Source organism: Manis pentadactyla, chromosome 11 (genome assembly GCF_030020395.1).
Source record: "Manis pentadactyla isolate mManPen7 chromosome 11, mManPen7.hap1, whole genome shotgun sequence".
NCBI classification, from domain to species: Eukaryota; Metazoa; Chordata; class Mammalia; order Pholidota; family Manidae; genus Manis; species Manis pentadactyla.
In genome coordinates, this window is record NC_080029.1 from 121,009,511 (window position 1) to 121,033,728 (window position 24,218).

Genomic DNA, 24,218 nt, shown 5'->3' on the forward strand with positions numbered 1-24,218 from the left:
GCCCCCCGCCGGACTGGCCGCCCGGGCGGGCGCTGGCTCCGCGGAAGGCCGCCCGGCAGGCTGGGCTCCGCTCGCCTCGGCGCCGCCAGGGAAGGGGCCGGCCCCGCGCGCCGGGAGGGAGCTGTTAAAGCGACACACACGCCTCCCGGCGCAGAGCGCAGAGCGTGCCGCCCATGGGGCTCTCCGCCTGGGCGACCCGGAGGGGTCCTGGGCCTGCAGGGCTGGAGGCGGACTAGCCCGGCCGGACTCCACCCGACTTCGGGGCGTGGACGGACAGCGAGCCAGGGACTTGGTTCCTTCCCACCTTTCCGGAGAACCCCGTGGCCCCTTCCCCCACTGTGGTGCATCCCAAGCTGCCTTCTGGCTAAGGCGCCCGCATTCAGACCTTCCCCCTGCCCCCTCTGGTATCTCAAAGTATCCCAGACATTGCCTTGATCAGATTAATTCAGAAAATAGCATACAGACGAGCTTTACTGAACACCTACTATGTGCCACGCTCCAGGCTGCACAGGACTGGGAGTTAGAGGCTCTGATGCACCTATGCATTAGACATAGATCACTGCGTTCAGTTATTCATCCATCTACTCAACATTTATTCAGCACCTCCGTGTACCACACCTCACGCTAGACTCTGGTGCCACAGGAAGGAAAGGCAGTTTTTCAAGGAGCTCACAGCTCATGGTGGGACACTCCTGAATAAACTTACAGGTAAAGGCAGGACAAAGGCAAGTTCTAGAAGCAACAGTAAGGGAGGCGGACTGCGGGGAGCCAGCCAGGTCAGGGTCTGGCAGGCTCTATCAGGAGGCAACCCCTGAGCTGAACCTCAAAGGAGATGTGGGAGTTACCCAGGTGACTGTCAGAGTGGGGGAGGAGGGTGAGAGCAGAGGCTTAGAGCAGCAGGGAGGGGAGGGGCTGTGGAGCCAATGAGGCCTCTAGAGAGAGCGTTTTAACAGCTCTGTGGATAGATTAGAGGAAGACCAGATCCCGGGGAACCTGGGAGGCATGCTTAGGAGCTTGGGTTTGTCGGGGGGCAGCGGGGCTCAGTGATGTCGGGAAGGAACCTGGTCCCACTGGCCTTCTCAGAAGCTCCCTCTGGGGCAGCGTGGGTGGGGTATCCGAAGGCTAGGCCACAGGAAGGAAACCAGTTAGGAGGCTGCTCGAAACCTCCAGCTGAGAGTGGCAGCAGGGATGGGGAAGAGGGGGTGCTTAGAGAAACAATTTAGGGGACATGGCAGGACTTGGGGACAGGTTGAACTTTGAGAGAAAGGGAGAGTTGAGGATGCTTCTGGCTCATAGTGTGGAGAACTGGGTAGATGGCACACCACCAGTTGAGTTAGAGAGCAGAGAGGAAGAACGAGTTTGGGGTGAAGGTGAGTCCAATATAAGACAGGTAGAGATATCCTGAGGACAGGTGAGTATATGGACCAATGCCTGGGCTTGAGAGAAATTTTTTTTTAATTGTCATGAGAGGAGATGAGATAAGTAGGAAGACCATGTAGACTAGAGAAAAAGCAATAGGTCCAGGCCAGAACTTCGGAAGAGTTCCTGGGTGAGATGGATCAGCAATGGTCAGGGAGGTAGGAGAAGAACCAGGGCAGTGGGTGTCATGCAGGCCGAGGAGGGGGAGAAGCATGTGCTCAGTGGTGTCAGAGCAGAGAGCCCTGTGACAGAAGGAATGGAAAGTGCCCATTGGCCTTAGTGTCTGTTGTCCACTAAGGAGACCACTGGTGATGTGACAGGGGCTAAATTGTTGGGTATTGAGGGCTGAATGGTTGGTGAAGAGCAGGAGTTAGTGAGTATAGGTGACGTCACACATTCAGATGAGAGGGGAGTAGAGTTTTCTTGAACTACAGGCAGATGCAGGACCAGGGGAGATGGGGCTGGATGGTGACTTGAGGCTGGCTTATGGTGGGCTCAAACTCCAGGCACAGTGATGTGTTACTTAAGGGCACCACTGGTTTCACTTGTTCTCCAGGTTCTCTCAGAGGAGTGTTCACAGGATCCTCCAGAAGCCACATGGTGAGAACCCAGCTACCCAGGGTTCAGAGAGAGGTTCTCCTGGGGAGGTGGGCATCCAGAAGGTGCACAAATCACTTCTTTTTTTAAGTTGTGGTAAAATACACCTAAGTTTACTATCTTAACCACATGCAAGTGTGTAGTTCAGTGGAGTTAAGTGCACTCACGTTGCTGTACAACCATCAAATCCATCTCCAGAACTCTCCTCATCTTGAAAAACAGAGACTCTGTGCTCATCAGACAGTAACTGCCCATTCTCCCTCCCCCAGCCCCTGGCAACCGACATCCTGTTTTCTGTGTCTATGAAAGTGACTACCCTAGGTGCCTTGTTAAAGTGGAATTACATGGTCCCACCGGTCACTTTCATGGAGGTGGTAATGTTAAGGGATAGCCAAGATAAAAAATGGACTGATCCTGATGAAATAAAATGGATTTCTAGTCTTATAGCCATGGAACCATCTACCCATGTCCAGGATGGGGGAGATGTGCTTCAACTGGAGTATTAGAAGACAATGAGCTCGGTGTGAAAAGATGGGATGTGACTGCATAATACCTAATTGATCTTCGGTCTCATTAAAAGAAGTTAGGTATTTAGAGAAGTGACATTTCTTCTGTTCTCAGTGTGGATCAAACTATGTCTAGGATCTCAATTCACTGGGTGTGTCCACAGGAAGGCACCCAGGATGGAGAAAAGGAGATGTGTATATGTCTTAAGAAGAAGGGTTGGGCTGGTCAGGACAGGCCAGAGAAGAGGAATCTCAGAAGAAGAGGTCTCTGATTGTAAATCTCCAAAAGGTCTGCCACAGGCTGGAGCGAATAGGTAGTATTTGGGTAGTGCTTAGGTTTATCTTCCTTCTTGTTTGGAGACTGACCCATCCTCTCTCTTCCCACAACCTCCCTGGACACCTACCCAGATATCTCTTCCTTCAGATTTCTGCTTAGATTCACTCTGTCCTCCAAACCTCCAGACAGCTTTCCCTAGTTCTTAAGTCAAGAAGGAAAAGCAGAAGTACTCTTTTGGCCCTTAACCAAATGTTTCCTAGGATGTACATTTAATGTGCTAGCTGTGTGACCTTGGGCAAGTCACTTAACCTCTCTGAGGAAGGATAAGGAGCCCATAAACATTTTTATTTTTTCCTGTATTGTCTGTCTTGCCAAAAAGAATTTTAAAATGTTGTTTTCTACTGTGTCTTTGACTCAGAAAAATAGGGATGATAGTACTACCTACTTCCCAGGGTCACTGTGAGCATGGAGTAAGATCATGCATTTGGAGGCACTTGGCCCAACGCCTGGTAGCCGCAGGGGCTCTTTTGATGGTAGCTGCTATCAGCTATTATGAACAGCTTCATGTCTGTAAGCCTTATTTCCTTGTGAGGCTGTGAATTCCCCAAGATGGTGTCTGTGTTGTGTTTGCCCCTGTCTCTCACGTGGACAGTGTAATAGACTGTGACATCGAGTGACTTTTACCCCTTTGGCCTGTTTTCTAGCGTCTGCTTCTGGCATCTCCTTCCTTTGGGAAACTCCCCAGTGTTGTCCCATAGTCCTGGCAGGTTGTCCATTAAAGGGCTCACTGCTCCCACCCATCCCTACCCCACTGCCAGCCGGTGGGCATGTGACCCAGACTGCACCATTATAGAGCCCCATCCTCCAGCGCCAGCAATCAGGCCAAGCAGGGGCACACTACCCAAGCAGGACCAACAGACTGTTCCCCTGGGATTGATATATGGGTGCTGGGAGGAGGAGGCTTCTTCCTACTGGACGACAAAGCTGGATGCTATGGGCCTGAGGCTGCCTGAGAAGCCATCCTTCCCACTTAAATGCAGGCGTCAAGCAAGACCACAAATGGGAGAGGAATTTAGAGGGCCTGCTAGCAGCAGAGTCCCAGCCTTGGCTCTCATGGTCTTGCAGCCCTCTTTTCAGTCCTAGGAGCCACAGGAACATCCTACCCATCTGTAGGAGCTGGTATGTCCCCTTACTGCTCCAGCTTGTTTCACTGGGTGTCTGTCTTACACAACCGACTGGAGCCTGACAAACATACTCAGGGAAGGCTGGATGAATAGGTGATTGACTTAATGACTGGATTCCCTAGTGGAGTGGGATGTCCAAAGACCCTGAAGTCAGAGGGTTGGGAGCTGTTGCTCTGTAGCCGTGGAAGGGAGGGCAAGTGCTTGGGAGGTTATTGCAACAGCAGACTTAGATTTGGGTCCTAAGTGTCATTTGCTAGCTGTGTGATCTTGGGCAAGTTACTTACCCTCTCTAAACTTATCTTACCCTCTCTGTTCCTTATCTGTGAAATGGCAAAAGTAATAGTAACTGCATACGGTTGCCTTGAGGATAAAGTGAGACAAGGAACAAGATGCACCAAGCATTATGCCCTAGGTGGGGACAGGGGAGGCAGGAGCTGGAAAAATGGTAGCTGTTTCTATTAGTCTGCAATCCTTTGTGGCCCCCTGTGGAGGACTGAGATTGGCGTGCAGGTCAGGAGGAAACAAGGATTCAGTCTGCAAGCTGAATTCTCACAAGTGGGTTCTAGCACCAAGGAGGCAGTGCCTGGACCAGAGTGAGCACGTTTGGGCTTCAGAGAGAGACAATGGAGACAATAGACAAGCTAGTGCTCAGGCAGTGGAGCTGGAGATGTCTGGCACACATGCTAGTTTTCCATAACCATGTGACTCACTAAATTTCCCCAAGCCTCAGTTTTCCCCCTCTGTAAATACTTTCCGGATAGTGTCTTGTATACTAAATGAAACGGTCCATGTAATGTGTTCTGCATAGGGCTTAGGAGGTATTCCATATATATTAGTTATTATCATTGATATTTGGGGCTTAGAGAAATTTTCTGGACACAAATGTGGGATTAGTGTATAATACTATAAAACTTTTCATGAGAAAATCCCCAAGTAAAGGAGAGTCTATATCTGAGTCTCCCAGGAAAGGCCCTTTCAGAATGAGGAAGAGATGACATATGTCCTTCTGTGGCTGTACAGTGGTAGGGCTCACACTGGAGAATCCATGTCTGGGGACATTTCTGTCATCTTCCTGCCTGCTGTAATTTCCCCAGATGAAGCAAGGCTCTCAGAAGATTTGTCTATACTGGCTGCCTCCTTTTCCTTGCTTCCTGTCACCCCTCAAACCTTATAACTGGTTTCAGCATCATTGTATTGCTGAAATCATCCTCACTGAGTAAGACCTTGACCTTGCTAAGACCCGTGGACACTTTTCCTTCCCTGTCCAAGGTGACAGCTTTGTGGCCCCTGACCCTGATAGCCATTGCTGCTTCCTGACACCCTCTCCTTTATGGCAGCATAACTCATTTCTCCTGATCCATACTCCATCCCCAGGGGAGCTTTTCCACACTCCCTAAAAGTTCTTGATTTCCAATTTGCCATTTCCAGACCTTTCCAAAGCTTCAGACCATATTGCCACCTGCCTCCTGGACATTCCATAAGCATGTCCTGCAGGCCTTTCAAACTCAATGTGCCCAAGTCAGAGCCCATTATTGCCCCCCTGAATGTATCCCCTCTAGTCTTCCCCATCTCAGAGGATGGCACCACCCTCCATCCCTCCACCCAACTACCAACTTGAGATCACCTTATTCTTGCTCTCCCACATCCAACTTGTCACTAAGTCCTGTTGATTCTGTCCTCTTAACATCACGTGGACAGGCTTCAACTCTCTACTGACGACCAAGCCCTTTCTTGCACCCGTTGGCCCCTGCATTAGCTGATGGCTAACTAATGATCTGCCGACCTTCAGATTCACTCTGTGGACTCCACTGTTGCGGGTATCCGCTGCTTGATGAACCTGTTTATGACCCTCCATGGCTCCTCTCCCAGCCTCCTTAGCTTGGCGTTCCCCTCCTTTCTGGAGTTAGCCCTCATTCAGCTCTCCAGCCTCCTATTGTGTCCTGCTCCCTGTGCTCTGCCAGGCTGAGCTGCCTGCAGCCGCTCACCTCATACGCTTTACACTCGCTCTCCTCCTTGCCTGCAGTGCTCCCCCTTCACACCCTTCTGAAGACCTTCCAGAAACACTCTTCCAGTGTGTGAGGTCCCTCCTCCGCCCCACCATGGAGCCCTAGGCCACTGCAAGTACAGCCCTTGCCACGTTTCATTGTCATCATGAATCTGACCCTCTCCCACCAGACCATGAGCTGCCGGACAGCAGTCACCTCCACAGCCTCAGTGTCCAGCAGTCTGCTATATTCTATTCTCAAAGTAAGTTTTTTGAATATTGAATCTCTAAAACACTCGTTAAACAAAATGTTTTTAAGGTGACCTGAGAGGGAAAAAACTGGAGGAAGGGGGCAGGGCACACAGCCCAAGGGTCCCTCCAGCACACACCCTGAGCCTTCACACCTCTGCCCTGAACCTCTAATACTCAGAGCCTGCTCTCCTCAGGGAAGACCTACATACAAAGCCCTGCTGTGTGACTTAGACCAATCACACACCCTCTCTGTGCCTCTGCTTCCTCTTCTGAAAATGGGATGCTAGCATATTTCAGGATGATATTTTGCATAGTACTTTCACACAAAAGATACCCTATCAGTCTGCCCGCAGCACCGGAGAACCGCGTTGTTACCCTCCCCCCTGCCTTCCGGGGTGTGCTGTCCGTTATCCCTCACTCTCTACCATCAGGTCAATCTCTCCCTCTCCATCTCTCCCTCTCTCCCTCAACTCTTCCTTCTTGAAAGTAAGATCACGGTTCCCGTCCAAAGTGCTGTGTCATCTTCCTCTTCCCACCACACGTCCCCCAAGCGCTTTGCCCCTTGCCTGCCTCTTCCCCAGCTCTCGCCCACTCCCCTGTGTGGCAGTTGTCGCCTCCACCCCACTCCTCTAACAAAACTTTTAGTGCTGAGGTCACTGGGGACTTCGGAGTCGCGCAGTCCACAAGTTCCCTTCTGACTTCCCTCCCGCTGTCGTTGGTTGTCGACTCCCTCTGTCCCTCAGCTTCAAGGACACAGACCTTGCTGGATTTCTGCTGGCCACGTCCTCACTGCTGGCTTGCAGCGTCCTCTGCCGGCTCGCTGCTCTGCCCATCTCAGAACAAGGACTTGCTCCAGGCTCAGTTCTGTTCCCTTTCGTTCTCTCTGCTTTCTCATGGCGGCAGTCACCTCCTACACGGCCCCTAACCCAAAATACGCATATGCAGCCGGGACTTTCTCCAAGTTCCCACCCATGGATCCTCTGCCTCCTGAAGAGCTCAGATTCAAAACCAAACTTGGGATATTTCCCAAACAACTCTTCCCCCTGTGTCCCCTATCTCAGCCACTTTTACCGAAGCCCTGGGAATCTCCCTTTACACCTTCTTCACCTTACCGTCCACATCGATCCCCTTCTGCTCATTCTCCCTCCTGAATATTTCTCCTGTCTCGGTTCTCTGATGCCACCTCCTTTGAGCACATCTCTCCACCTGACAATGAAATCCACCCCCTACCACATGCTCTCTGGTCTTCTCCAAGGTATTAGCATTAGCCCCACAACAGCCACAAGGATCTCAAAAAACTTCAACTTGGACATATCATTCCCCTGCTTAAAATCCTCACGCGTTTCGTATTTTCCTGAAGTCCCCTATTCTCACCACATGCACAAGCGCCTGCGTGATCTGGCCCTGTAGCTCTCTCGGCTGCCCTCTCTGCTCACTTCCCATTACCCTCTGCTCCTGTCACACTGACCTCCTCCCAGTGCCTTGGATGCTTGTGTTTCTTGCCTCTGGACTTTGGCACATGCTGTTTCCTCTGCCCGGGGGCACTTGCACACCTTCTTCACCTGCTAACTCCTGCTCACCCTTGAGGTCCTGGCTTAAATTTCAGTCCTCAGGAAAGTCCTCCCAGAGCCCACTGTGAGACTCATCTGTGCCCCCTGTTATTTGTAATAATGTAACTTCTGCATTCTCTGCAAAATATACCCCCTTTTATTGACTACAATTCAATGCTCAGCAATATTGATTGACAACTGAGGAAGTTCAGGGTGGTTAAGCAACCTTGGCTGAGGTCACACAGCCTAGCAGCAGTAAGCCTCATCTTGAACCCTTTTAGACTGGTTTTGGTGTCTCTGCCATGGGGCCCCACAGCACACAGATTCCCTTTATGGGAACTGGGATGCACCTTATCCTGGCTGTTTGCTCAATAGCCTGTCTCCCTGGTATAGCTGCAGCCTCCAGGGCAGAGGCCACACTGTCCTAGTCTTCTTGTCAGCATCTGGCACCCAGTGGGGATAGAGCACTGTGAATGCTGTTGATTGACTCTCTATTGACAAGTCCCCCAGATGCTTTCCCAGCTCTGCCTTCCTACCAGGTACCAATTTCATTCTCCAGCCCAGCTGTGGGTTGAGCCTCTTTTTTTAATCTTCATCCTAAGTTTACTCTTTAAAAGAAGCTTTTACTTAAAAAAAAAAAAAAGAATAAATCTGAATAATTGAGGGAAGCACAAAAGGAAATAAGATGAAAATATGAGCCTCGAAATAGCTGAGGCAGAGCTTTGGCTCACATAGTCTGTGTGGCCTGAGCATTCACACATCACTGCCCCTTGCCCAATTCTGCTCTTTGGTCCTTGGGCCAATCCACCCCTCTTGCCTCCTGGTTAGGGGGACACTTTCCCAGGCAAACTCATTGCCTATCCACATACTGGCTGACAAACCTGGGGTAAACACTTCTAAGGGGACTGAGGTCTCAAACATGATGTGGACACAAAGGCCCAGAGAGGGTTAGGAGAGTGGACGGTGGGTTCCAGGTCCATTGCACAGGGCCAGATTGTGCCTGTGCTCGCTGAGCTGGGCTGCACTTTCCCCCGACAGATGTGTGACTTTGGCTGGCCTATAACCCTGCTCTGGGTGTGGGAAGAGAGGAGGAGGGGCTCGGGACCGGATGGCGGGGGGTTGAGGGCCATGGGGTCCCCACTGACAGGCACAAGCCGGCAAGGCCAGGACTGAACCCAGGAGGAAGGGCGGGGCCACCGGGATGGGGCACAAGACAGAACAGCAGGTTCTTGTCAGACACACAATTTAATTCTGAGGCTGTATTCCTCGTGCCTAGGAGATTTTTCAGCTTGCAATAGTGTCATTTACAGATGGATTTGCAGCAGCGAATTACAAGTTTGTAAGCAACAGCTTCCCTGACGCCTTGAAGAAAAAAGCCTTATCCCTCTGCAAATTATAAATTCATAACTAACAGTGTTATCCAACTGAATGCAAAACAAATTCATTACCAGCTACATTATTCCATTGAATACCAAGTGAATGAACTGCGCAGGGTTTTGTGCGGATTGGGCACCTGCCAGGAGATTGGGTAAAATGGCCCTCACCCTCTCCAGTTTCCTCTTCTTTGTGCCCCTTCAGGCCCACCTCAAGCTAACCCTGAATGCAGGCAGAACTGGGTGGACGTATCCTGCTTGGATAAAAGGAGGTTGGAGGTCGCGATGGTGATGGTGAGGGTCGTGGTGATGAAGTACCAAAACACGACCACCCTGTTGCGTGCATGCAACTTTTGTATTATTATTGGAATTGCTGTGGTGTTACCTTAAGATACCATAAGAGCTCACATGCCTCAGTGCTTGTGAATGGCAGGACATCCCCTGAAAAGGGGGATCATTCCTACTGTTAATCCTGCAGGAGGATGTGGGTCCTCTGAGCAGAAACCAAAGGAGATAGGTCTGAGTTGAGGCACTGGGGTGGGCATTCTTTGCGTCCCTTCCCCCTCCCAGAGTGTTACACTCTTGGGACCAGACCTCAAGGTGCTGCATATCTGGGTGGCTGTTCCTGGGGGGGGTGTCAAGACTGCACCTACAATGTGCAGGCAACTTGGGGTCTGTGGTGGGAGAGTGAAGGCCATACTTTTAACCCGGATTATCTAGCTCCATCTGACTCTATGGTGTATTTACAATGTGTGGTCCCTGAAACTTATTTTTTTCTTTATTGTTTATTTTAGAAAAGAAAAACATACAAATAAACAAAACTAAAAAATATATATACCACCCATAATTTATACCACCAGAAATAACCACTTTGGGTTAGATCAAACCTGAAACCTGATCTCTTTTCCAACTCCTGAGTGAGTGGAAAGCCATTCATTCAGAACCTCTGAGCACTTAGAAGACTTGACTGAAGATTCAATCAGGTGAAGAAGTGGCCGACCCTGCAGCACACAAGCAAAGGGCAGGGATCCCAGCTCTTAAGGACCTTCCTCCACTTCCCCACAGCATCAGATGATTTTCTGGGCATCTGTCCCTCATCTCGGCCTCTCTCCTTCCCGCCAACTTCTCTGTCTCTCTCCCTTCTTTTTGATTGTTACAACATTCTCTGCCATCTTCCTCAAGAGCAAAACGAATTTCTCTCCTTGTCTCATGCTGAGTGGTTTGCGACTACCATCTGTCTGAACAGTTGACCAAAGTTATTTTTTTTCTAAACAAAGACAGTTTCCTTTCTAAGAAGAATTTTGGCGCCAGCTGTTAAGAGAAAAAATATTCACCTTGTTTCATGAACATGTTAATATTTTTAGAAGTAGGGAGTTATTCTACAAATGCTGATATGACACCTGCTTTTTGTTCATTAACAATATAGAGTCAGCATATTTTTATGTTAATTATTTTCTGTTTTAATGGCCACATATTAGTCCATATCATTTCTTTAAACCATCTCTCTTTTTTTTTCTGCTATGCATTCAAGCTGTATCATCTTTGCACATTTATCTAATTATTTCCTTAGGGTAGGTTCTTAGAAGTAAAATTTCTGAGAATACAATTTCCAAAAGTTTTTTTGTTTTGTTAAACTACTTCTCAGAAAGCTCGTGCCCATTTGTACTGTGACCAGCAGCTTGTATTATTGTCCCGCTCACTATCAATGTTCCAGCTTTGCCTTGTCGATACCCTGAGGTATTAAAGAAAGAGCCCCTGTGGCCACTTTGGTGGCAATAACCGGTCAGAGATTCTCTAAAGGATAAAAAAATCCCAGGGAGGAAGAATGGGGGCCATGTGATCCAGCCGTCCCTCCCTATATGGATTCTTCCACGGCCTTCAGTGAAGGACTTGAAATTGGTTGATTGATCGATTGATTGAGTTTTGTGAAAGAAGACGTCATGTCTGACAAGTTTGTGCACCTGACTCACCCTCAGACCCTCTCCACTCCTGTGCTAGCCCCAAGCAATCCCACTCTCACCTTTGGTTGACAGGGAGAAGGGTCTAGAACAGTGGCCTAGGGCTCTGGCTCCCTCCTTCTTCCCCCACAGGAGCTCCCCAAGTCTGGTAGATGAGCATTTACTCGGTAGCATTGCTGGGAAGAGCCCTCCCCCACTTCTCCAGGTAGAGCATGAGGTCTGCTAAGCACATTCACAAGGCTGCAGGATTCTCTCTTCCTGGGCAAGGGTGCCTGAAAACCACCAGGCTTTGTGAAAAGCAGCCAATAGGGAGTAGAGAATGTTTGTGTCTAAGCAGCCGGTGTCAGGGTATCAAGGGATGAACGCATCCCTGAGGATGAGTCTAGGTGTCTCCCCTCAGACTGCCTGCTATCCTCTCTACTCCTTCACAGAAGCCACTGAAGCCAAGTGGTGCTCAGTTTAGGAGAGAGAGAAACATTTTTTTCTTCTCATTTTAATGATACTGGTGACCTCACAAGGTTTCCATGGTGACAAGACCAGGGAGCCAGGGGACTTGGTGAATTAGGCCAAACAAACCGACCCCCCAGAATCTTCTCCCCGACTCTGGACTTGGGGAAGGGACTCTAGATAATCAGCAAGCTTGCAGAAGAAGGAAGAGTGAGGCATGGGACACAAAGACAGAGCCAAAGTCAGTGCCCTCCTTTCCAGTCTGCCCCACCCCTTGTTCTGCCGGAAGAGCTCCCTTCCCTGAGGGCGGAGTGCTGAGTGTGGCCCCTGACAGGGAGACCTGGAGAGTCACAGAACACCCACAGGACAGTAGTTAGGGTCCTAAGGCTGGGAAGCATTAATGGGGGAATTGGGCACCAAGGCAGGTGAGAAGACCAGGGTAGGCAGGATATAGAGCCGTGGGGTGGGTTTGCAAGATTAGCATCTGGTGAGGACTCATGCCATCCCAAGAAAAGGCAGTTGCTAGGAGTCTGGAGGCAGAGAGCTGGGGAGTGAGCCCCTGGCATCAGAGTGGAGCTTGGAGGTTGGTTGGGTGTACCTCTTTGACATGGACCGTTTCTCTTGGGAGATGTAATGAATCTACTTTAATCAATGTTCAGACACAGTCTTTTAGCTGGAATCTCACTTGCTGGGAGTCTGTGTCCTATAGTGGATGAAGATTCTCCACAAGGGTGCATGGTCCCCTCCCCAGTATGCAGTGCAGCCTGGAGCCCCCAGCGGGCGGGGCCTGCTGCTCCCTGAGTCCAGGCTCACGGAACCACTGGGAACAGCCCGGGCCTCACTGCCCCGAGCTACTGTCTTGCAGGGCTGCCAGGAATCAGGCTCAAAGGGCTGGGTGCTCCCCTAACAGGGCAGCCCCCAGCCGGAGCCCAATGTTATCAGCCCAGGAAGATGCTCCAGGGTACTCTCCTCCTTCCTTCCCTGCCCTCTCCAGCTCCGCTTTCTGTCCCATCTTCCTTTCCTGCCCCCCAGGGGCCCAGGGGCTTGGGCCTTCTTGAGCTTTGAGGGCCCTCGGGCTGCGTCCTCACTCCACTTGCTCAGGGCAATGAGAACCCATGTTGGAAATGTCTTTGCTTTTCTTTCTTTTATATTTTCTAACTGGATTTTGCTAGTGTAAATATTTTGATACTGGCTATCTTACTGACCTCTCTCATAGTCTCTTATTAGTTTTTCAGTTGATTCTCTTGAGTTTTCTGGATAAACAGTCAGATCATGAACAAAATAATGATAGCAATTTCTCCTCACTCCAACATTATGCTTGTTCTTCTTCTTTTTTTAATGTACTGTTGCACCAGCTACAACTTCCAGAACAATATAAACTTGTAAATTGTGGTAATGGTGGGCATTCTTGTCCCACTCTGACTTAAACATGAATACAACTTACCAGTGTTTTATTGCTTAGAAAGATGTTGACTGTTGACTAAAGATAGATATTTTTAATTATGTCAAGGGAATGTTCTTTTATTTTTATTTTGCTAAGAGTTTTCATCGATGTTCAGTTGTATCACATGTGTTTTTGGTGTCTGCTAAGATTGTCACATAAGTTTTCCCTTCCTGATAATTGACATGGTTAATGATATGAACTGATTTCCAAAGTAGCCATCTGTGGAATGGGGAGGAGACCCATTGCTCAAGAGAAGTCTGGCTGAATAGCAGATCTGTACCCTGTCCGCCGAGTCCCACGGCTGTGGGCATGCTCAGGCCTTAATTCAGGATGCAGTCCCAGGAAAGCCCACTGTGATGCCTAGGGGCAGGAGCTCTGGGGAGCTGGGTGGGGTGTCAGCTGGCCCAAGAGTGATCTTTTAAAGGCCAGTCCCACCAAATGACTCCTCAGTGGCTCCTCACTGCCTTCAGCAGAAAACCCAAGCTTCTAGGCACATTGTCCAGGCCTCTTATAACTGACCTCTGTCCAGACTCCCCCCATTATCACCCCACCTCCTCCCTTCTAACCACATGGAAGTCCTGGCAGGTGGCAAGCCCATGTCTCCTTCTGTGCCTCTGAGACCTCTCACATGCTGCTCCCCTTCCTGGAATGATCTTCCCACCCTCCTCAGTACTTCTGGGGAGCCTTCCTGACCTGGCAGGCTGGGTTAGGAGCCCCTCCCCAGATGCTATGGTCCATGAGCCCACCACCTCTTTGGGACTTACCAGGTAGAAGGCAGTTTCTATGTGCATGTTTATCTCCAAGAGCTCTGGGGGGCCAAGGACCAACCTGGTCCATCTGGGTCCCATCTCCAGCACAGGACCTGTCTCACAAGTGTTGCTCCATCAGCCCTAAATCAGACACACCCATGAACATGCCCTGCTTGAGCCGCCACCCAGCCTGTGATCCCCAGGGCTCACTGTCCCAGCCACACCAGCAGTGAGTGTTGAGAGGCCCCATCGCCGGCCTCACAGCGGCTGCAGCTCCCTGGAGCCTCTTTAGAAAATGCAGTCAGCCTTGTTTCCTCCTCACAAACAACAACTTAGCACAGCACTGGGGCCCCAGGGGAGAGTGTTCCTCCCCCAAAGCTGCTGCCGGTAGAGATGCAGGAGGAGAAGCCAAGTGGGCCCAGGAGGGACCAGCTGCCTGGGGACAGGCAGGAGAGAGCAGGCGGAGGGGCTTGGAGGGCTGCGTCCCCTGGGTTTCCTGCGAGACCCGGATGCTGGCATCCTCCGCGGCTGTGCCTCTGCCTCTCCACGAGGCCGCACTCTCTTTCTCGTCCTCCCAGGGGCTTCTCCGTCCACTCCGAAGACCTATTTCAGCTCTGCCTTCCCCAGCCACCAGGTAGCCAGCTAGAGTCCTCACCTGCTGGGACAAGCTGGTATCAAATGCAGGGCTGCTCGGCTGCTAAGCTCAGGGTGGGACGGGGGCAGCCCAGACCTGCACCTTCTCTTTTGTCCCCTCGTCCCCTGCAATCCTAAGTTACTCAACACATTCCTGGACAAAAATCTGGTGAGAGGTCGGGTGACATGGCTTAAAGGGCACTGGGATCACGTTTGAGAGTCAGGCAGACCTGGGTTCAGTTTCCAGCTCCACCTCTTACTAGCTGTGTGATATTACTTAACCTCTCTGAGCCTCGGTTTCTTCATTTGGGGAACAGGGTGCTTACCTATAGAGCTGCTGTGAGGATTAAATGAAATGACTGACTGACAGTAAAGCCCTCAGAAGCACATCTGACGCACAGTAGGAGCTCCATGAATGCTAGCCGATGTTATCAATGACAGGTCAGAGCAGGTTGGGCCATAGCTGTCACCATAGCGCCATCCCCCATTGGCAGGTGGAGAAACTGAGGCCCAGAGAGCAGCAGGACATCAAGTTGCTGACGCCCCTCCTTGGCCTGGGCTGTGTCTGTTGAGGAGCTCTCTGCAATGACTGACAGTTTCAATCCTGAAGACCCTGATACCGACAGTCTGGGATCTTGGGCTCTGCCCAGTGAACACCCTGGCAATGTCATTTATTTAACAAACCTTTACACTGTGTTTACTAAGCACCCAGCACTGTTACAAGCCCTTTATGTATATTAACTTTTATAATAATATATTCCAAGTAACTTCAATCTTTCTAACAACCACACGATACAGACACTATTATTATCCCCATTTTACAGATGAGGGAGCTGCACAGTTCATGACTTGCCGAAGATCACCCAGTAGGCCAGCAGGAGGGTCACTTTCTGCCAGCAAGAATGCCACTGTTGAGGTTCCTCCCATCAGGAGCATAGGCTGGGCCCCAAAGTGGGATCCTGAAGGGTCCTGGGGCCCTCAAAGCCTGTCTTACCCACATTTGAAGTGGGGGTGGAGGTGGTGTTCTCGGGGTACTTGGCAGGCTGAGACTGCCCACAGGGGAGCACCAGCTTTGTTCTACAAATGCCCGTGGCTGGATGCCACATCTCAGACCACAGCAGGTTTTTCCCTGGAGAGAGGGCAATGAAAACTAAACTGGGAACAGGAGAGCTCTTTATTATTCAGAATGACCACACTATTTAATTGATGATTAATATTAGCTCTGGAGTCAACCTTCTTGAAGAGAAGTGAGAGCTGAAAGGGTGTCCCAATCTTCTCTCCCCTTCCTCCCTCCCTGCCTCCCTTCTCTCTCTACTCCTTCCCTCTCTCTTCTCCTGTCTCCTGTCCTCAGAATACTGAGAACTCAGTCACGAATGATTGAGCTGCTCTGGGGGGTGGAGTGGGAGAAATTGAGGCTCAGCTCACACAGTTACCCCTTCTCCCTGCACAGCCTTGCTCTGCTGCTCCTCTCTGGGTCCCCGGAGGCCACCACCCATCTGCTGTCAGACCCCTGGAGGGAGAGTATGGCTTCTGCGCTCTTGGGCTGAGCCAGAGAGCGGAGGCCGGGGGCTGTGTTCCAGCTGACGCAGAGGGAAAGCTGAGCTCAGCAATCCTTGCCCTCTTTGTCCTGGAGGGGGCTATGGGCGGTGATGGGGGATCAGCAGGACCAGGATCCCTTTGGGGCCCCATCTTCTGCCCTCTGCGTTCAGTGGGGCAGGTGGATGGGGGGAGATGCAGTGTAAGAAGCAGCACGTCCGCAGAGGAACGGAGCCGGAGAGGAGACCTGAATTCCTGCTGGTAGGGTATCTGGCTCGGAGTTCAGAAGATTCAGGCGGATCTGAGAACTGCCTTCAAAGAACTAGAGAGATGGAGTTTCGCGTGCACAAGTTTTCACCGAGGCCCTTCTCTGCCTGGTGCCCGAAATGTGTGGCTCCAGTCTCAATGGAAGCCTCAGGGTGGCAGAGACAATGGACAGGAAGGAACCTAGCTACTGTCTCTATAAAGCAGTGCTTCAGGGGCAGAGCCCAAAGTCCTCATGGAAGCTGTAGGAGGTGAGGACTCGATTTGCCTGATTCAGAGATAGATGAGTTTCCCGGCTCCCAGAGGCAAGGGTGCAGAGACTCCCCTTCAGAGCTGAATTTGGTCCTTGGGCATTTATTTAAATGGCGCTTGGTCTCCTGGGCACACATTGTCCCTGACTCTGCCTCATACTGGGGCCCCTGCATGCCCTCAGGTGTGTTGGGGGACCCACTGGGGCTCTCCTCCCAGAAGATAGGGGTCTTTTCCTCCCTGTCTTCTAACTACGTGACTGCCCAGAGCTGGAGGGCACATGGGCTATGAGATGAAGGTCTCAGGGCTACAGAGCAGCACCCCTGGGAGATCTCACCCAACCTTCTGTCCACCTGACCACATGGGTAGAGCCCTAGACATCCTCTGGCACCGAGGAGCTCTTTATAACACCACTGCAGGGTAAATTCAGACTGGCTGATTGCTTCTTGAGCTTTCTTATTCTCAAGAGCCGGGTTCCACATACTCGCACGCACACACTCCTCAGCGCACACTCACACACGAGCTGGCTCTGGGCATGAGGGCCTCACTCTTTATTCAAGGAGCAAACTGCATCTGAATGGATGCTTGAAGACTCTGCCTTTGCAATTAACACGCTGCTGCAGTATTATTAGCCTCTGATAGGCAGGTCTGCCTTTGCCAGAGACTATAAATATGTGGGGCCAATGACTCAGCAAATCTGTTGCTATTTTTCTTGCAGGTCTGTGTGGATCTGTGTCTGTGTACACCATGGCCCCATCTCCCAGCAGCTCCCATGGCTCGTATCCATGGAAACGCAGTCTTCCCCAATGATGGTACTCTGGCTGACAAACACCGGGAGTCTCCCCAGCCCCCTACCCATCTTGGAGAGGCAGCGTGGACCCCGGCAGCTCCCAGCGAGCAGGAGGGTGTCACTGCTGGAGGAGGTGCAACTTTCTCAGTTGCTTTGAAGGTCTGGGCAGGGCTGACCCCAGGCCTGTACCCCGCTAGTCTGTGGTCGAGGCCTTGTCGCCATGTTCAAGACAAGCGGCTGGCCAGGGAGCCCTTACTGAGGCTGGGCCCTCATGGCAGTAAGGCTAGCAGGGCAGTTCCTGAGAGCTGTGGGCAGTGTGGCGGGTGGGGGGGCTGCTGTCCTTGTCAGTGGGGAGCACTAGCACATGGAAGGGAGCCGTGGTGATGAGCGGAGAAAGAGATCATATTTGGTATAAAATCTTGGGGCCTTGTCTCTTGACCTCGACTGTCAAAAGAAGCCATGGGATAGATGAAAGGGCATGAAATCTGGAATTCCTGCCTGCCTCCCTCCTGTTCTTCCACACGCACCCCCAATCTGTGTACTCTGTGCCAGGCCCTGTGCTGAGCATGGGGATGCAGAGATGGATCAGAACCACACCCTTCTTCTTGGGGACTCAGGGCCTGGGGGGAGAAGACAGACTCAGCAACATGTCAGTGAGCTCAGGGGTCCTGAATGTCCGGATGGAGAAGCAGGGCGCAGGACGGCGGGCAGAGCCACCCTCAGGCCAGGGGAGGATTCCTTGGGGAGCTGCAGCTCAGGGAACGTCCAGGAGGAGGACGCAGGGTGCAGGGAGGTGCCGGTGGGACACAGAGTAGCCCCAGGGAGCAGGTCAGTGAGACTCACACACAGAGCTCTGACTCTGGCTCCTACTGGTGGTAGTCCCTTGAGAAAACTAAAATAACCTAAGCTTTCTGGCCTATAAAACGGGAAACCATAATACCTACCTTATAGGGCTGGGGCAAATGAACTAAAGCATCTGGCCCTGATTACAGCAAACACTTACTGTTCTAACCATAGACCAGAACCGTCTACATGTCAGTTACTTTCTTCCCTCCAGGGTCTGTTTCCTTTTTTCAAATGAGGAGGCTGAGCCAGATGATGCTTAGCAGCCCAGCAACTCTGACTTTCCCTTGTCCTTAGTTTCCCCATTTTCCAATATGGAGAAGATGGTTGCAACAGGTTTCAGAAGTGAAGGAATGGATCATGGGATCATTCAAAGCACATCAACAGATATTTTTTAAGTGCAGCTTGCTCGTCTCCTTGCCTAGGGAAAGCAGAGCCAGCCTTCGCAGGTGGCACCTCCATGGGACACAGAGGGCAGGAGACCCAGCCCCTCCCTCAGAACACCCAGTATGGCTGCAGACACTCAATGTGACCAGGTCTCCCAGGCTCACCCCTCTGCCGCTCTCCTGCATCTCCACCTCTTCTGTTGGGGGGTAATGGGAGGGGTCCTGGAAGCTGAGCTCTAGGGACCACCCAGCTCAGATGTATCAGCTACTTGCTTTCAAAGCCCCAGGCAGTCTGGGGAGCTGAAATGATTGAACGCCTTCTTTGTTAGCTCATATTGAGGTCACACTGACCCTAAAAGGTAACTATTATTATTATCCCCCATTTCACCGATGAGGAAACTGGAACTGAGAGTTAGGGACAGCCCAAGGCTACCCCAATGCAGATGGCAGAGCTGGGCTTACCAATCCAGGTCGGTGTCATGCCAGGGCCCGCACTCCCTCCACTGCGCTGCACCCTGCCCTCAGGAACTTGGGTAAACCTCCTCAAATCCCGCAGGGAGTAGAAAAGATATAAATAGCACATGGGATTATGAAATGGAAAAAGAAAGTTGCAGAACATACATACAGGACGATTGCAGGCATGTAAGAAAACATCTTTGAACTGATTGTGTTTTTATGTGTAAATGTCTATGAGCGTAAATACACAGAAGTAAAGCTGGGAGGACAGCTATCCTGCTGCTTGGACAGCGTTCATCCCTGGGCGGAGGAATGGAATGGAGGTGGGGTAGAGGCGGCATGTTCCTTATTATTCAACGTATTTCTGGATTGCTTGACTTTTTATTACCATGAGAATGCGCTCATTTATTACTTCCCCAATAAAAACATCATACACGGGAGGGATGGTTCTGCCCTGGGTGACCTGTCTCCCAAAACCACAAGCAGTGCCGTGTGAGGGTTGGAGCAGGTGGTAACCCGCAGGGGCTGGTTCGCTGGAACTTTTCAGACAGATGTGGCCGGCTTTTGTGGGGACTCCATATGCTTCATCTGTCTTTCAACAATTGACAGAGCAGCTCCTCTACCCATTTTACAGTGGGAACCCTTAAGTCCAGAGACAGACTAGCGCTCACCTGGTTAGTACATCTGCCTAAGTAGCAAGGCTTAGAGAATCATGAGCCTTATCTTCAGGCAGGCCTGGTTTTGACTTTGCCTGGTCCATCATCGACTCTCTGAGCCTCAGCTTTCCTATTTGTAAAATGGGATTGACACACCTACCTTAAAAATCTTTTCAACTGAGATCAAGTTTGCTAAGCGGCTGCCAGAGGACAGGGGCTCTGTTCACGGTAGTTCCCCCAGCAATCTTCTTTCTTTCTTTGTCTAAGGGATGCTGTTCTGGACTCAGCATGGTGCAGATGAGACACAGGCCTTGGCCTGAATCCTAGCTTGGCCACATAGAAACAATGACCATACAATGAGCACATTACAGAGCCAGGAATAGTGCCAAGGGCTACACCTACAACTCCCTTAATCCTAATCCTTAACCCGAATTCTTCATCCTGATCCCGCTCCCTACCTCTGAGAGAGGCTTGACCTATTTTTATTACCACCTTACAGATGTGGGAATTGAGATATCAAGGTTATGCTTGCCTCATCAAATGACTTAGAAAGAATTCAATCTTATTCTATTATTGGAAAGACTTTGGGTAATAAGGTTTATTTATTTTTCTGAAATATTAGATAGACTTCACCAGGAAAATTGCCTGGGCCTGGAGTTTCCTCTGTGAGAAAAGTTTTGATTATAAATTCAAGTTCTTTGGGAGTTTTAGAAGCATTCCTATTTTCTATTTCTTCTGTGTCAATGCTGGTAAATTTCCTCCTCTTTAAGAAGACAACAATTCCTGCCAGGCAGGGTTATGGGGCAGAATAATAGAGTTTACTCACTTGTTCTGTGTTATAACCAAGCATCATACCCACTCCAGGCCTGGAATACATTAGGTCTCCTGACATTGCACTTGGGCATCCTGATGTCCATCCCTCTCCATCAGAGCCCAAGAGGGCTAGGATGGTTAGCCAGTGCCTCCCCATTGAGTGTGGGGCTTGAGCTCTTCTAAAATGCCAGGAAGACTTGCATTAAGCCAAGAACGCCCTGGAAGGTTAGCACATGGGGCTGGAGGGCCTGTTCAAGGCCTGAGACCCTGAGACACCTGGAGAGCCAGCAGAAGCACAGAACTCAAAACCTCCACACCAGTAGGCCCAGCAGCTCTGGTTTTGAAATGCTGAGTACCCAACTGGTGCTCTGGTAGTGTTTATGGAGGGACAGAAAGGGGACGAGGGAATGGGGAAGTGGGGGCAGTGCAGAGGAAAGGTTTCTTGGCCCAGAAGAGGGAGAGGGTATGTGTCTTGGGGGCTTCCTTCTCCAGCAAGCCTTCAGAGCCAGATGGTTACAAGCAGAGGGTATGTCCCCTGACCGTACCTCCTCTTGGATCCCCAGTTTGCAGATCTGCTTCCTGGAGGAGGTGATTCTCACTGCAGACCCCGCAAGGTGCCCCCATGACCACCCCTCCAGCTCCAGAGCCTAGGCAATGTGGAGGCCTGCAGCATACCTCGCTGGACACTTTGACCTTGACTCTCCTTCCTCCCTGAACAGCAGGACTGAGTGGATTGGTGGACAGAATGCCCAGAATGAGAACCTACTTTGCCATCTAAGCTCCAGGTCCCTGCTCTGTGAGGCTATAAGGAACTCATCCCTGAGTCCAGCCTTCTGGGGGCTGCTCCCGGGATCCCCTGGGCAAGGATGTTCTATGTCCTGTGACAACTTGGCACAGCCAAACTGTTTCACGTGGCACTGGGATCTCTCAGAATGTTCAATAAACCCTGAACAAATGAATGAGCAAACAGACGATGGCTCACTGAATATCTACAACCCCTACTACAGGTACCGGCACGTAAAGGTAAAAAGACACCTTGTCTGCTGAGGGAGGCTGACATACACACGCAACATTACATCTTTGGGTGATAAATGCAGTGCTGAAGTGGCCCAGGGTATTGTGGGAGCACAAATATGGTCTAACAGGTAGACCACGATTTCGTCTCGTCCATCTTGATGTGTGGTGAAGGAGGAAGCCGTCATTTCTTGGAAGAGGTGGCATACACTGAGTTCTGAAGGATAAGTAAGAGTTAGCCAGGAGTTGCAGAGCTGGGAGAGTGTGCAGGGAGTAAGAAATGCTTGTGCAATTGCACAGAGGGGCTAGAGACAATGAGGTCCCTAATCTCAGTCTGTTAGTGACGTCACTGACACTCTCGGCCTTACTTCCAGGGCATTTCCCGCTCCAGGAAGGTCCTGGACTCAGTGCACTGGAAACTCAAAGTCTCCACCTCCCCTGTAAGGACAAAGATCAAGGGGAAGTGATCTCTTTCCACCTGAGCTTAGCATTTTTAAACTGGAGGAGGGGATATAACCACAATGCATATGGCCGTAAGTAAGAAAAAAAAACCTAATAGTATCCTAACAAAAAAAGTGGGAGGGAGGAGGGTATTTGTTCCACACTACGGGAGGGAGTTCAGGAGTGAGCCGTCCAGAAAATGTGAAAGCTCTATTAGGCTGTTAAGGCCCCTAAGACCCCTTCCATCATCCCCTCTACCACCCCTAGGGTGAAAGCCTTTGTCTTCATGCTTGTTGCCTCACAACAGCAAAACAGCTGCAACAACTCCAGACCTCTATCCATGTTCCAGACAGAAAGAAAATAAGAAAATGGAAAGGCTAAAGAGAATGCCAGCTCTGTGCCTTTTAAAAAGAGCACCCTGAAGCCCATCCAGGGCTTCACTTAGCTCTCATTGGCCAGAAGTGAGTCACATGGCCATCTCTAGACCAATCACTGGAAGGTGGCTGGGGAGAAAGTGTGTGGATAGGCTTGGGTCAACCAGCCAGCAGTGTCTTCTACAAACGGACATTCAGGCCAGAACACAGAGCTCTCAGCCCCCTAGGACGTGGGAGCCAGCAAGTCAGGGAAGGAAACCAGCCAACCTAGATGTGACCGCCTTCATGCAGTCATTCAACCAGCGGTAGCAATTGCCCTGCTGCAACCAGTGGTTGAGCCCCAGAAGCCAGTGGGGAAATGAGCTTCAATACAAGGCCAGGCAGAATGGAGGGTAAGAGACCAGAGCAAGACCCATCCTCAGGGAAGAGGAGTGCTGAACGACAATGGATCCTGAGCCTGCAAAACCTTTCTTACCTTTGAAGGAGAAAAGGAATTCTTCATATGCTAGCCTCAAAACCCCAGCAGAGACAGTATGGCCCCTTCATCCGACCAACTACGAAGTGGCTTCCACTGGATGTTGGAGAAGGTATGCAGACAAGTGGGTGTCGCAGAGTTACACCATGGCTTTGGCATGGCATGAGGGTGTCACCAATCTCCAGCAATGTCAGCTCCATAAAGTATCAGAGATCCGGGGCCTGTCCCCACCTCTCCATCACTAAGCTCTCTTTTCTCAGTGATGTTATCTGATACATCCTTACCCCTCAGAGCCCTGTGCCCAGCAGTTACTTCAACATTATAGCAGAGCAAGGTCCTCAGGGCTTCTTAAGCTTCCCCATGGCTCCCTCATCCAACCTCAGAGGGAGAACTGATCCAATTCTGGATCTGATGAGGAGTGCTCAGGGCCGGGCATCAGGCCTGTGTGACCTTGGGCAAGTCAGTCAACCTCTCTGGGCCTTCAGTGACCTTATGGCAGCTTCTGCTTGAAACCAAAGTGCTTGCATAAAAAAGAAAACTGTATCCCCCCCACCTCCCTGCTTCCCTTCAGCCCTGCCCAGGTCTGTCTCAGCTCCACGTGGCAGGGCAGCCTTCCAGCACATCTGATCCTGCCCTTCCCCACCACTGCCAGTCATGTGATTCGGCCAGCGAAAGTGCGACAACTTCCCCAGGGAAGCAATCGCAGCACAGCCCTCCGGTCTTTCACTGCAGGTCTCAAGGCTCTGTCCTGCTTGGTACCTTCTTCAGCTGTGGGAGGAGGATATGGGGAAATGTGCTGATCACATGAGTCAGAAAATCCCCTGATTTTCCAGAAGGAGAAAGTGAGCCAAGTGAGGCCCGTGCTGGACTACCAGCCTCAGCCTCCCACTTTCTCTCTCTTCTCTGATGGGTGAAGGATCTTGCCAGCCCAGAAGTAGCCAGGATGCGTTCCCTGCGTGTGTGTATGTGTGTGTGTGTGTGTGTGTGTGTGTTGCCACACTTGGGGAACTTACCCCTAGTGCTCCCACAGTGGGGTGGGTTCAGCCCAAACTCCAGCTCTAAGGGAGAGGCCCTGCTGTTTGCCTTTGAGATGGGTGCCCCAACCTACTTGGTTGTCAATGCCCAGTGTTCTTGGCTTCCCTTCCTGCCCCATGAGGCCAACACCCTCTGCTCTGATTTCCTGCTATCCAGACCTGCTCCTACCCAGAGATCTGCTGGGTAGAAGGGATCTAATAAAACCACTCCTAGAGGCAGCTGTTCATGACTAATAAGGGTGCCCAGAGGGGACTGACAGGTTGAGAAGGGTCTTCTAGGCCCAGAGCCAAGTGCTAATGGTGGAATTTCAAACCAGGTCTCTGTGGCCCTAAACATTTTCTCTTCCAGCCTGTGTATCTGACCCAATGGCACAAGGAGGCAGTTTGAACAGAGGGAAAAGCTGTCATGTGCTCTTCCATCTCCCCACCCAGTCACCTTGGGATTATAGGGAAGGGACCTGGGGTTTGAGTGACTTGAAGACGGGCCTTGGGGACTTAGTTTGGGGTCCTGCAA

General features: G+C 51.0%; 1 long non-coding RNA gene across 1 annotated transcript; it reads left to right on the plus strand.

Moving 5' to 3' along the window:
• The first annotated feature begins 6,021 nt into the window (after positions 1-6,021).
• On the plus strand, positions 6,022-21,882 carry LOC130679633 (uncharacterized). The gene is made up of 3 exons (XR_008992671.1): positions 6,022-6,230; positions 17,141-17,345; positions 20,930-21,882. It is a non-coding gene; the product is annotated as an uncharacterized LOC130679633 (long non-coding RNA).
• The last annotated feature ends 2,336 nt before the right edge of the window (positions 21,883-24,218 follow it).